Raw genomic sequence first — 13,345 nt, forward strand, 5'->3', positions numbered from 1 at the left:
CGGGGGTCTGGGCGATCGGGGAGCTGGACGATTGGGTGTCGGGGCGATTGGGTGTCGGGGCGATCGGGGGTTTGGGCGATCTGGTGTCGGGGCGATCGGGGGTCGGGACGATCGGGGGTCAGGGCGATCGGGGGTCTGGGGGGTCGGGACGATCGGGGGTCAGGGCGATGGGAGGTCGGGGCGATCGGGGGTCGGGGTGATCGGGTGTCGGGGCAATCGTGGGTCTGGGGAGATCGGGTGTCTGGGCGATTGGGGATCTGGGCCATCGGGGGCTCTGGGCCATTAGGGGTCTGGGCCATCGTGGATCTGGGCCATCGGGGTCTGGGCCATTGGGGATCTGGGCCATTGGGAATCTGGGCGATTGGGGGTCTGGGCGATCGATCAGGGGTCTGGGCGATCGGGGGTCTGGGCGATCGGGGTGTGGGAGATCGGGTATCTGGCCGATCGGGGATCGGGGATCGGGGACGGGGCAATCGGGTGTCGGGACGATCAGGGGTCGGGGCGATCAGCGGTCGGGGCGAACGGAGGTCGGGACGATCGGGGGGTCGTGGGCGATTGGGGGGTTGGGGTGATCGGGGGTCTGGGTGATCGGAGGCTGGGCGATTGATCGGGGGTCGGGGCGATCGGGGATCGGGGAGAGCGGGGGTCTGGGCGATCGGGGGTCTGGGGAGATCGGGCGTCTGGGTGATCGGGGGTCGAGGAGATCGGGGGTCTTGGCGATCGGGGGTCGGAGAGATCGAGGTCGGGGGGTCGGGGAGATCGGGGGTCTGGACGATCGGGGGTCTGGGCGATTGGCGGTCTCGGGGGTCGGGGCGATCGGGGTTGTGGGCGATAGTGGGGTCGGGGCGATCGGGGATCTGGCCGAACAGGGATCTGGGCGATCGATCGGGGTCTGGGTGATTGCGGATCTGGGCCATCAGGGGCTCTGGGCCATTGGGGGTCAGGGGTCTGGGCCATCGTGGATCTGGGCCATCAGGGTCGGGGCGATCAGGGGTCTGGGAGATCGGGGGTTGGGGCGATCAGGGGTCTGGGAGATCGGGGGTCTGGGAGATCGGGGGTCGGGGTGATCGGGGGTCTGGGAGATCGGGGGTCTGGGAGATCGGGGGTCTGGGAGATCGGGGGTCGGGGTGATCGGGGGTCTGGGAGATCGGGGGTCTGGGAGATCGGGGGTCTGGGCCATCGGGGTCTGGGTGATCGATCGGGGTGTGGGCGATCGGGGGTCGGGGCGATCGGGGTGTGGCTGATCGGGAGTCTGGGAGATCGGGTGTCGAGGTGATCGGGGATCTGGGCGATCGGGGATCTGGGCGATCGGGGGTCTGGGCGATCGGGGGTCTGGGCGATCGGGGTGTGGGCGATCGGGGATCGGGGGTCTGGGCGATCGGGTGTCGGAGCAATCGGGTGTCGAGGCGATCAGGGGTCGGGGCGATCGGGTATCTGGCCGATCGGGGATCGGGGGTCGGGGCAATCGGGTGTCGGGACGATCAGGGGTCGGGGCGATCAGGTATCTGGCCGATCGGGGATCGGGGGTCCGGGCAATCGGGTGTCGGGACGATCAGGGGTCGGGGCGATCAGCGGTCGGGGAGATCGGAGGTCGGGACGATCAGAGGGTCGTGGGCGATCGGGGGATTGTGGGCGATCAGGGGGTTGGGGCGATCAGGGGGTTGGGGCGATCGGGGGTCTGGGTGATCGGGGATCTGGCCGAACGGGGATCTGGGCAATCGATCGGGGTCTGGGCGATTGGGGATTTGGGCCATCGGAGGTCTGGGCGATTGATCGGGGATCAGGGCGATCGGTGGTCGGGGAGATCGGGGGTCTGGGAGATCGGGGGTCTGGGAGATCGGGGGTCTGGGCGATCGGGGGTCTGGGAGATCGGGGGTCTGAGTGATCGGGTGTCGGGGCAATCGGGTGTCTGGGCAATCGTGGGTTGGGGTAATCGGGGATCTGGCCGAACGGGGTTCTGGGCGATTGGGGGCAGGACGATTAGGGATCTGGGCCATCGGGGGCTCTGGGCGATTGGGGGTCAGGGGTCTGGGCCATCGGGGTCTGGGTGATCGATCGGGGTGTGAGCGATCGGGGGTCGGGGCGATCGGGGTGTGGCCGATCGGGGGTCTGGGAGATCGGGTGTCGAGGTGATCGGGGATCTGGGCGATCGGGGGTCTGGGCGATCGGGGGTCTGGGCGATCGGGGGTCGGGGCAATCAAGGGTCAGGGCGGTCGGGAAGAACGGGGCGGTCGGGGAGATCGGGGGTCTGGGCGATCGGGGGTCTGGGCGATCGGGGGTCTGGGCGATCAGGGGTCGGGACGATCGGGTGTCGAGGTGATCGGGGATCTGGGCGATCGGGGGTCTGGGCGATCGGGGGTCTGGGCGATCAGGGGTCGGGGCGATCGGCGATCGGGGCGATCAGGGGTCGGGGCGATCGGCGGTCGGGGAGATCGGGGGTCTGGGCGATTGGTGGTCTCAGAGGTCTGGGCGATCGGGGGTCGGGGCGATCAGGGGTCGAGGCGATCGGGGTTGTGGGCGATCGGGGGGGTCGGGGCGATCGGGGGTCTGGGTGATCAGGGATCTGGCCGAACGGGGATCTGGGCGATCGATCGGGGTCTGGGCGATTGGGGATCTGGGCCATCAGGGGTCTAGGCCATCGGGGATCTGGGCCATCAGGGGTCTGGGTGATCGATCGGGGATCTGGGCGATTGGGGGTCTGAGTGATCGATCGGGGGTCTGGGCGATCGGGGGTCTGGGCACCATCTTGGTACCAACGACATAGGTTAAAAAAAGGGATGAGGTCCCACGAAACGAATTTAAGGAGCTAGGAGCTAAATTAAAAAGTAGGACCTCAAAAGTAGTAATCTCGGGATTGCTACCAGTGCCACGTGCTAGTCAGAGTAGGAATCGCAGGATAGCGCAGATGAATACGTGGCTTGAGCAGTGGTGCAGCAGGAAGGGATTCAAATTCCTGGGGCATTGGAACCGGTTCTGGGGGAGGTGGGACCAGTACAAACCGGACGGTCTGCACCTGGGCAGGACCGGAACCAATGTCCTAGGGGGAGTGTTTGCTAGTGCTATTGGGGAGGAATTAAACTAATATGGCAGGACGATGGGAACCAATGGAGGGAAACAGAGGGAAACAAAAAGGAGACAAAATCAAAAAACAGAAAGGAGATGAGAAAAGGTGGAGGGCAGAGAAACGCAAGACAAAGAACAAAAAGGGCCACTGTACAACAAAATTCTAAAAGGACAAAGGGTGTTAAAAAAACAAGCCTGAAGGCTTTGTGTCTTAATGCAAGGAGTATCCGTAATAAGGTGGATGAATTAACTGTGCAAATAGATGTTAACAAATATGATGTGATTGGGATTACAGAGACGTGGCTCCAGAATGATCAGGGCTGGGAACTCAACATCCAGGGGTATTCAACATTCAGGAAGGATAGAATAAAAGGAAAAGGAGGTGGGGTAGCACTGCTGGTTAAAGAGGAGATTAATACAATAGTTAGGAATGACATTAGCTTGAATGATGTGGAATCTATATGGGTAGAGCTGCAGAACACCAAAGGGCAAAAAACATTAGTGGGAGTTGTGTACAGACCTCCAAACAGTAGTAGTGATGTTGGGGAGGGCATCAAACAAGAAATTATGGGTGCATGCAATAAGGATGCAACAGTTATAATGGGTGACTTGAATATGCATATAGATTGGGCTCACCAAACTGGAAGCAATACGGTGGAGGAGAATTTCCTGGAGTGCATAAGGGATGGTTTTCTAGACCAATATGTCGAGGAACCAACTAGGGGAGAGGCCATCTTAGACTGTGTGTTGTGTAATGAGAGAAGATTAATTAGCAATCTCATTGTGCGAGGCCCCTTGGGGAAGAGTGACCATAATATGGTGGAATTCTGCATTAGGATGGAGAATGAAACAGTTAATTCAGAGACCATGGTCCAGAACTTAAAGAAGGGTAACTTTGAAGGTATGAGACGTGAATTGGCTAGGATAGATTGGCGAATGATACTTAAGGGGTTGACTGTGGATGGGCAATGGCAGACATTTAGAGACCGCATGGATGAACTACAACAATTGTACATTCCTGTCTGGCATAAAAATAAAAAAGCGAAGGTGGGTCAACCGTGGCTATCAAGGGAAATCAGGGATAGCATTAAAGCCAAGGAAGTGGCATACAAATTGGCCAGAAATAGCAGAGAACCCGGGGACTGGGAGAAATTTAGAACTCAGCAGAGGAGGACAAAGGGTTTGATTAGGGCAGGGAAAATGGAGTACGAGAAGAAGCTTGCAGGGAACATTAAGACGGTTTGCAAAAGTTTCTATAGATATGTAAAGAGAAAAAGGTTAGTAAAGACAAATGTAGGTCTCTTGCAGTCAGAATCAGGGGAAGTCATAAAGGGGAACAAAGAAATGGCGGACCAATTGAACAAGTACTTTGGTTCGGTATTCACTAAGGAGGACACAAACAACCTTCCGGATACAAGAAGGGTCAGAGGGTCTAGTAAGGAGGAAGAACTGAGGGAAATCCTTATTAGTTGGGAAATTGTTTTGGGGAAATTGATGGGATTGAAGGCCGATAAATCTCCAGGGCCTGATGGACTGCATCCCAGAGTACTTAAGGAGGTGGCCTTGGAAATAGCGGATGCATTGACAATCATTTTCCAACATTCCATTGACTCTGGATCAGTTCCTATCGAGTGGAGGGTAGCCAATGTAACCCCACTTTTAAAAAAAAAAGGAGGGAGAGAGAAAACAGGGAATTATAGACCGGTCAGCCTGACATCGGTAGTGGGTAAGATGATGGAATCAATTATTAAGGATGTCATAGCAGCGCATTTGGAAAGAGGTGACATGATAGGTCCAAGTCAGCATGGATTTGTGAAAGGGAAATCATGCTTGACAAATCTGGAATTTTTTGAGGATGTTTCCAGTAGAGTGGACAAGGGAGAACCATTTGATGTGGTATATTTGGAATTTCAGAAGGCTTTCGACAAGGTCCCACACAAGAGATTAATGTGCAAAGTTAAAGCACATGGGATTGGGGGTAGTGTGCTGACATGGATTGAGAAATGGTTGTCAGACAGGAAGCAAAGAGTAGGAGTAAATGGGGACTTTTCAGAATGGCAGGCGGTGACTAGTGGGGTACCGCAAGGTTCTATGCTGGGGCCCCAGCTGTTTACACTGTACATTAATGATTTAGACGAGGGGATTAAATGTAGTATCTCCAGATTTGCGGATGACACTAAGTTAGGTGGCAGTGTGAGCTGCGAGGAGGATGCTATGAGGCTGCAGAGCGACTTGGATAGGTTAGGTGAGTGGGCAAATGCATGGCAGATGAAGTATAATGTGGATAAATGTGAGGTTGTCCACTTTGGTGGTAAAAACAGAGAGACAGACTATTATCTGAATAATAACAGATTAGGAAAAGGGGAGGTGCAACGAGACCTGGGTGTCATGGTACATCAGTCATTGAAGGTTGGCATGCAGGTACAGCAGGCGGTTAAGAAAACAAATGGCATGTTGGCCTTCATAGCGAGGGGATTTAAGTACAGGAGCAAAGAGGTGTTGCTACAGTTGTACAGGGCCTTGGTGAGGCCACACCTGAAGTATTGTGTACAGTTTTGATCTCCTAACCTGAGGAAGGACATTCTTGTTATTGAGGGAATGCAGCGAAGGTTCACCAGACTGATTCCCGGGATGGCGGGACTGACCTATCAAGAAAGACTAAATCAACTGGGCTTGTATTCACTGGAGTTCAGAAGAATGAGAAAGGACCTCATAGAAACATTTAAAATTCTGATGGGTTTAGACAGGTTAGATGCAGGAAGAATGTTCCCAATGTTGGGGAAGTCCAGAACCAGGGGTCACAGTCTAAGGATAAGGGGTAAGCCATTTAGGACCGAGATGAGGAGAAACTTCTTCACCCAGAGAGTGGTAAACCTGTGGAATTCGCTACCACAGAAAGTTGTTGAGGCCAATTCAGTAAATATATTCAAAAAGGAGTTAGATGTAGTCCTTACTACTAGGGGGATCAAGGGGTATGGCAAGAAAGCAGGAATGGGGTACTGAAGTTACATGTTCAGCCATGAACTCATTGAATGGCAGTGCAGGCTAGAAGGGCCAAATGGCCTACTCCTGCACCTATTTTCTATATTTCTATGTTTCTATGGGCTATCGGGGGTCTGGGTGATCGATCGGGGTCTGGGCGATCGGGGGTCTGGGCGATCGATCGGGGGTCTGGGCGATCGGGGGTCTGGACGATCGATTGGGGGTCTGGGTGATCGATCGGGGTCTGGGCGATCAGGGGTCTGGACGATTGATCGGGGTCTGGATGATCGATCGGGGGTCTGGGCGATCGGGGGTCTGGGCGATCGGGTGTCGGGATGATCGGGGATCTGGGCGATCGGGGGTCTGGCCGATCGGGTGTCGGGGTGATTGGGGGTCGGGGCGATCGGGGAGCTGGGAGATCGGGTGTCGGGGCGATCGGGGATCTGGCCGAACGGGGATCTGGGCGATCGATCGGGGTCTGGGCGATTGGGGATCTCGGCCATCGGGGGCTTTGGGCCATTGGGGGTCAGGGGTCTGGGCCATCGGGGATCTGGGCGATCGGGGGTCTGGGTGATCAATCGGGGTGTGGGCGATCGGGGATCGGGTGTCTGGGCGATCGGGGAGCTTGGAGATCGGGTGTCGAGCTGATCGGGGATCTGGGCGATCGGGTGTCGGGGCGATCAGGGGTCGGGGCGATCGGTGGTCGGGCCGATCGGGGTTGTGGGCGATCGGGGGGCGTCGGGGCGAATGGAGGTCTGGGCGATCGGGGGTCTGGGCGATCGGGGGGGTCGGGGCGAATGGGGGTCTGGGCGATCGGGGTTCTGGGCAATCGGGGGTCTGGGCGATCGGGGGTCGGGGCGATCGGGGAGCTGGGAGATCGGGTGTCGGGGTAATCGGGGATCTGGCCGAACGGGGATCTGGGCGATCGATCGGGGTCTGGGCGATTGGGGATCTGGGCCATCGGGGGCTCTGGGCCATTGTGGGTCAGGGGTCTGGGCGATTGGGGGCGGGGCGATCGATCGGGGTCTGGGCGATCGGGGTTCTGGGTGATCGATCGGGGATCAGGGCGATCGGGGGTCTGGTCGATCGATCGGGGGTCTGGGCGATCGGGGGTCTGGGTGATCGAGGGTCTGGACGATCTATCAGGGGTCTGGGCGATCGGGGGTCTGGACGGTCTGGGCGATCGGGGGTTGGGGAGATCGGGGGTCTGGGCGATCGGGGGTTGGGGAGATTGGGGGTCGGGAAGATCAGGGTCTGGGTGATCGGGGGTCAGGGTGCTCGGGGCGATCGGGAGTCGGGGCGATTTGGGATTGCGGCGATCAGGGGTCTGGGCGATCTGGAGTCTGGACAATCGGGGGTCTGGGTGTTTGGGGCGATTGGGGGTCGGGGCGATCGGGGGTCGGGGCGATCGGGGAGTTGGGAGATCTGGTGTCGGGCTGATCGGGGATCTGGGCGATCAGGTGTCGGGGCAATCGGGTGTCGGGGCAATCGGGTGTTGCGACGATCAGGGGTCGGGGCGATCGGGGATCGGGGCGATCGGGGGTCGGGGCGATCGGGGAGCTGGGAGATCTGGTGTCGGGCTGATCGGGGATCTGGGCGATCAGGTGTCGGGGCAATCGGGTGTTGCGACGATCAGGGGTCGGGGCGATCGGGGGTCTGGGCGATTGGTGGTCTCGGAGGTCTGGGCGATCAGGGGTCGGGGCGATCGGAGGTCGGGATGATCAGAGGGTTGGGGCGATCGGGGTTGTGGGTGATCGGGGCGATCGGGGGTCTGGGTGATCGGGGATCTGGCCGAACGGGGATCTGGGCGATCGATCGGGGTCTGGGCGATTGGGGATCTGGGCCATCAGGGGCTCTGGGCCATTGGGGGTCGGGGACATCGGGGGTCAGGAAGATCGGGGATTTGGGAGATCAAGGTGATCTGGGGTCTGGTTGATCGGGGGTCAGGGTGCTCGGGGTGATCGGGAGTCGGGGCGATTTGGGATTGCGGCGATCGGGGGTCGGGGGTCGGGGGTCTGGGCGATCTGGAGTCTGGACAATCGGGGGGTCTGGGTGATCGGGGCGATTGGGGGTCGGGGCGATCAGGGATCGGGGCGATCGGGGGTCGGGGCGATCGGGGAGCTGGGAGATCTGGTGTTGGGCTGATCGGGGATCTGGGCGATCAGGTGTCGGGGCAATCGGGTGTCGCGGCAATCGGGTGTTGGGACGATCAGGGGTCAGGGCGATCGGGGGTCTGGGCGATTGGTAGTCTCGGAGGTCTGGGCGATCAGGGGTCGGGGCGATTAGAGGTCGGGACGATCAGAGGGTCGGGGCAGTTGGGGCTGTGGGCGATCGGGAGTCTGGGTGATCGGGGATCTGGGCCATCAGGGGCTCTGGGCCATTGGGGGTCAGGGGTCTGGGCGATCGATCGGGGGTCTGGGCGATCGGGGGTCTGGACGATCGATCGGGGGTCTGGACGGTCAGAGGTCGGGGAGATCGGGGTCTGGGTGATCGGGGAGATCAGGGTGATCTGGGGTCTGAGCTATCGGGGGTCAGGGTGCTCGGGGGTCTGGGTGATCGGGGCGATTGGAGGTTGGGGCGATCGGGGGTCAGGGCAATCGGGGAGCTGGGAGATCGGGTGTCGGGGCGATCAGGGGTCGGGGAGATCGGAGGTCTGGGCGATCGGGGGTCTGGGCGATCGGGGAGCTGGGAGATCGGGTGTCGGGGCGATCAGGGGTCGGGGAGATCGGAGGTCTGGGCGATCGGGGTTGTGGGCGATCGGGGGTCGGGGGGTCTGGGCGATCGGGGGTCCGGGCGATCGGGGGTCCGGGCGATCGGGGAGCTGGGAGATCGGGGATCTGGCCGAACGGGAATCTGGGCGATCAATCGGGGTCTGGGCGATTGGGGATCTGGGCCATCGAGGGTTCTGGGCAATTGGGGGTCAGGGGTCTGGGCCATCGGGGATCTGGGCCATTGAAGGTCTGGGTGATCGATCGGGGGTCTGGGCGATCGGGGGTCTGGGTGATCGATCAGGGATCAGGGCGATCGGGGGGTCTGGTCGATCGATCGGTGGTCTGAGCGATCGGGGGTCTGGACTGTCAGGGCTCGGTGAGATCGGGGGTCTGGGCGATCGGAGGTCTGGATGATCGGGGGTCTGCACGGTCAGGGCTCGGGGAGATCGGGGGTCTGGGCGATCGGGGGTCTGGGCGATCGGGGGTCGGGGAGATCGGGGGTCGGGAAGATCAGGGTGGGTGATCGGGGATATCAGGGTGATCTGGGGTCTGGGCGATCGGGGGTCAGGGTGCTCGGGGCGATCGGGGGTCGGGGCGGTCGGGGGTCTGGGCGATCGGGTGTCTGGGTGATTGGGGGTCGGGGCGATCGGGGGTCGGGGGTCGGGGCGATCGGGGTGTGGGCGATCGGGGGTCGGGGCGATCGGGGGTCGGGGCGATCGGGGGTGTGGGCGATCGGGGTGTGGGCGATCGGGGGTCGGGGCGATCGGGGGTCTGGGCGATCGGGGTTCGGGGCGGTCGGGGCGATCTGGGATCGGGGCGATCGGGGTGTGGGCGATCGGGGGTCGGGGCGATCGGAGGTCTGGGCGATCGGGGTTCGGGGCGATCGGGGTGTGGGCGATCTGGGGTTGGGGCGATCGGGGAGCTGGGAGATCGGGTGTCGGGGCAATCGGGTGTTGGGGCGATCGGGGGTCTGGGCGATTGGTGGTCTCGGAGGTCTGGGTGATCGGGGGTCGGGGCGATCGGGGTTGTGGGCGATCGGGGGTCTGGGTGATCGGGGATCTGGCCGAACGGGGATCTGGGCGATCGATCGGGGTCTAGGCGATTGGGGATCTGGGCCATCGGGGGCTTTGGACCATTGGGGGTCAGGGGTCTGGGCGGTTGGGGATCTGGGCCATTGGAAGTTGGGCGATCGATCGGGGGTCGGGGAGATCGGGGTTCTGGGCGATCGGGGGTCTGGACGGTCAGGGGTCTGGACGATCGATCGGGGGTCTGGGAGATCGGGGGTCTGGGCGATCGATCAGGGGTCTGGGAGATCGGGGGTCTGGGAGATCGGGGGTCTGGACGGTCAGGGGTCGGGGAGATCGGGTTCTGGGTGATCGGGGAGATCAGGGTGATCTGGGGTCTGAGCGATCGGGGGTCAGGGTGCTCGGGGGTCGGGGCGATTTGGGATTGGGGCGATCGGGGGTCTGGACAATCGGGGGTCTGGGTGATCGGGGCGATTGGGGGTTGGGGCGATCGGGGGTCAGGGCAGTCGGGGTGATCGGGGATCTGGGCGATCGAGGGACTGGCCGACCGATCGGGGTTCTGGGCCATTGGGTGTTGGGAGTCGGGGCGATCAGGGGTCTCGAGGGTCTGAGTGATCAGGGGTCTGGGCAATCGGGGGGGATCTGGCCAATTGGGGTTCTCGGCGATTGGGGGTCTGGGCCATCGGGTGTCGGGGGTCTGGGCCATCGGGTGTCGGGGCGATCGGGAGTCTGGCTGATCCCTTGGGGGTCTTGGTGATCGCTCGGGGGTCTGGGCGATCAGGGGTCTGGGCAGTCGGGGATCGGGGCGATCGGGGTTCGGCGCAATTGGGGGTCTGGGTGATCGGGGGGTCAGGGTGATTATGGGTCTTGCCGATTGGGGCGATCAGAGATCTCGGGGGTCTGGGCGATCGGGGGTCTGGGCGATCGGGGGTATGCCCGTTCGGGGGGGTGAGGGCAATCGGCGGTTGGGCCGATTGGAGGTCTGGACGATCGGGGTCTGGCCGATCGGGGGATGCCACAGTACAGGAGCAGTGTCCCAGCCCAGGGCCCCAGTGACTTGGTTCCACAGCGGCCCTCTATCGCAAGAGGCCGTGACTGAGGTGCTCAGCACTCTCCCGGATGCACTTCCTCCACTTAGGCTGGTCTTTGGCCAGGTGTCAGTGGGGATGTTGCACTTTATCAGGGGGGCTTTGAGGGTGTCCTTGTAACGTTTCCGCTGCCCACCTGGGGCTCGTTTGCAGTGAAGGAGTTTCGAGTCGAGCGCTTGCTTTGGGAGTCTCGTGTCTGGCATGCGAACTATGTGGCCTGCCCAGCGGAGCTGACCAAGTGTGGTCAGTGCTTCAATGCTGGGGATGTTGGCCTGGTCGAGGACGCTAATGTTGGTGCGCGTGTCCTCCCAGGGGATTTGTAGGATCTTGCGGAGACATCGCTGGTGGTATTTCTCCAGCGACTTGAGGTGTCGACTGTACATGGTCCATGTCTCTGAGGGCGGGTATTACTACAGCCCTCTAGACCATTAGCTTGGTGGTAGATTTGAGGGCCAGGCTTTCGAACACTATTTTCCTCAGGCTGCAGTAAGTGTGGCGGCACAGTGAGAGCCTGGTTTATATTTAATGACACACTGCCCAGTCAATCCTTCCTCACCGACACCTGGTCACATGCTGGGGCAGGGAGGCCCAGCCTATCACGCAGGCTCAGATCAGTACAGCACGGGGTTAGATAGAGAGTAAAGCTCCCTCTACACTGCCCTACGTAGCGTCTCACTCCCTGCACCTGTGCTCTCCCTGCTCTGTGAGTCAAATTGCTGCACTGTGCTCAGTTCTAGGCCGAGAAGTCCGCCTCCATTGCGCCTTCAGTGAGGAGCTCCAGGGTCAATAAGGGGGTGCTCCCGGCTTTGTGACCCGGCCCGGCGAGGATACCGGTGCTCAGGCATTTCCCGTCAGGATTTGTGGCAGTGGTAATCCCCGGCCCCACCCGCTCCCCCCCGCCCTCTCCCCCTCCCCCGCCCTCGCCCCCTCCCCCTTCACCCCCACTCCCTGCCCTCTCCCCCCGCCCTCTGCCCTCTCCCCCCGCCCCCTGCCCTCTCCCCCTGCCCTCTCCCCCCGCCCCCTGCCTTCTCTTCCTCCGCCCTCTCCCCCCGCCCCCCACCCTCTCCCCCCGCCCTCTCCCCCTGCCCCCTGCCCTCTCTCCCTCCGCCCTCTCTCCCTGCCCTCTTCCCCCGCCCTCTCCCCCAGCCCCCCGCCCTCTCCCCCCGCCCTCTCCCTCGCCCTCTCCCCCCGCCCTCTCCCCCTGCCCTCCACCCTCTTCCCCCCGCCCTCTTACCCCCGCCCCCCACCCTCTCCCCCCACCACCCTCGCCCTCCTCCCCCGCCCTGTCCCCCACCCTCTCCCCCCCCGCCCTCTCCCCCCGCCCTCTCCCCCTGCCCACTGCCCTCTCCCCCCGCCCGCCACCCTCTTCCCCCCCGCCCTCTCCCCCCGCCCCCCACCCTCTCCTCCCACCACCCTCTCCCCCGCCCTCCGCCCCCTCCCCCTCTCCACCCGCCCTCTCCCCTCTCCCCCCGCCCTCTCCCCCACCCTCTCCCCCCGCTCCCCGCCCTCTCCCCCCAGCCCCCCGCCCTCTCCCCCCGCCCCTTGCCCTCTCCCCCCACCCTCTGCCCCCGCCCTCTCCCCCCAGCCCCCCGTCCTCTCTCCCCGCCCCCTGCCCTCTCCCCCCACCCTCTGCCCCCGCCCTCTCCACCCGTCCCCACCATCTCCCACGCCCGGCACAGATTGTCTGGACTAACATTTTATTATATTAAATATTGTATAAAATTAGACAAAAGCTTCAAAAGGTGTTACAAATTCTGTATAATAATATCACATGTCTGGAAGCTTGATGATGAATCTCCGCCCTTGGTTCCATCGCTCCAGCCCCGCCCACTCTGCTTTCCATTCATAAATCACACATCCTGCAACAACAACTTGTATTTATATAGCGCCTTTAACATAGCGAAACGTCCCAAGGCACTTCACAGGAGTATTATGGATAAAAAATTTAACACCGAGCCACATAAGTAGAAATTAGCTCAGGTGACCAAAAGCTTGGTCAACGAGGTAGGTTTTAAGGAGCATCTTGAAGAAGGAAAGAGAGGCAGAGAGGTTTAGGCAGGGAGTTCCAGAGCTTGGGGCCCAGGCAACAGAAGGCACGGCCACCGATGGTGGAGCGATTATAATCAGGGATGCTCAGGAGGGCAGAATTAGAGGAGTGCAGACATCTCGGGGGGTTGTGGGGCTGGAGGAGATTACAGAGATAGGGAGGGGGTGAGGGCCATGGAGGGATTTGTAAACAAGGATGAGAATTTTGAAATTGAGGCATTGCTTAACCGGGAGCCAATGTAGATCAGCGAGCACAGGGGATGATGGGTGAGCGGGACTCGGTGCGAGTTAGGACACGGGCAGCTGAGTTTTGGATCTAGTTTACATAGGATAGAATGTGGGAGGCCAGCCAGGAGTGCGTTGGAATAGTCAAGTGTAGAGGTAACAAAGGTACGAATGTGGGTTTCAGCAGCAAATGAGCTGAGGCAGG

The sequence above is a fragment of the Pristiophorus japonicus genome, assembly GCF_044704955.1.
Source record: "Pristiophorus japonicus isolate sPriJap1 chromosome 24 unlocalized genomic scaffold, sPriJap1.hap1 SUPER_24_unloc_1, whole genome shotgun sequence".
Lineage (NCBI taxonomy): Eukaryota > Metazoa > Chordata > Chondrichthyes > Pristiophoridae > Pristiophorus > Pristiophorus japonicus.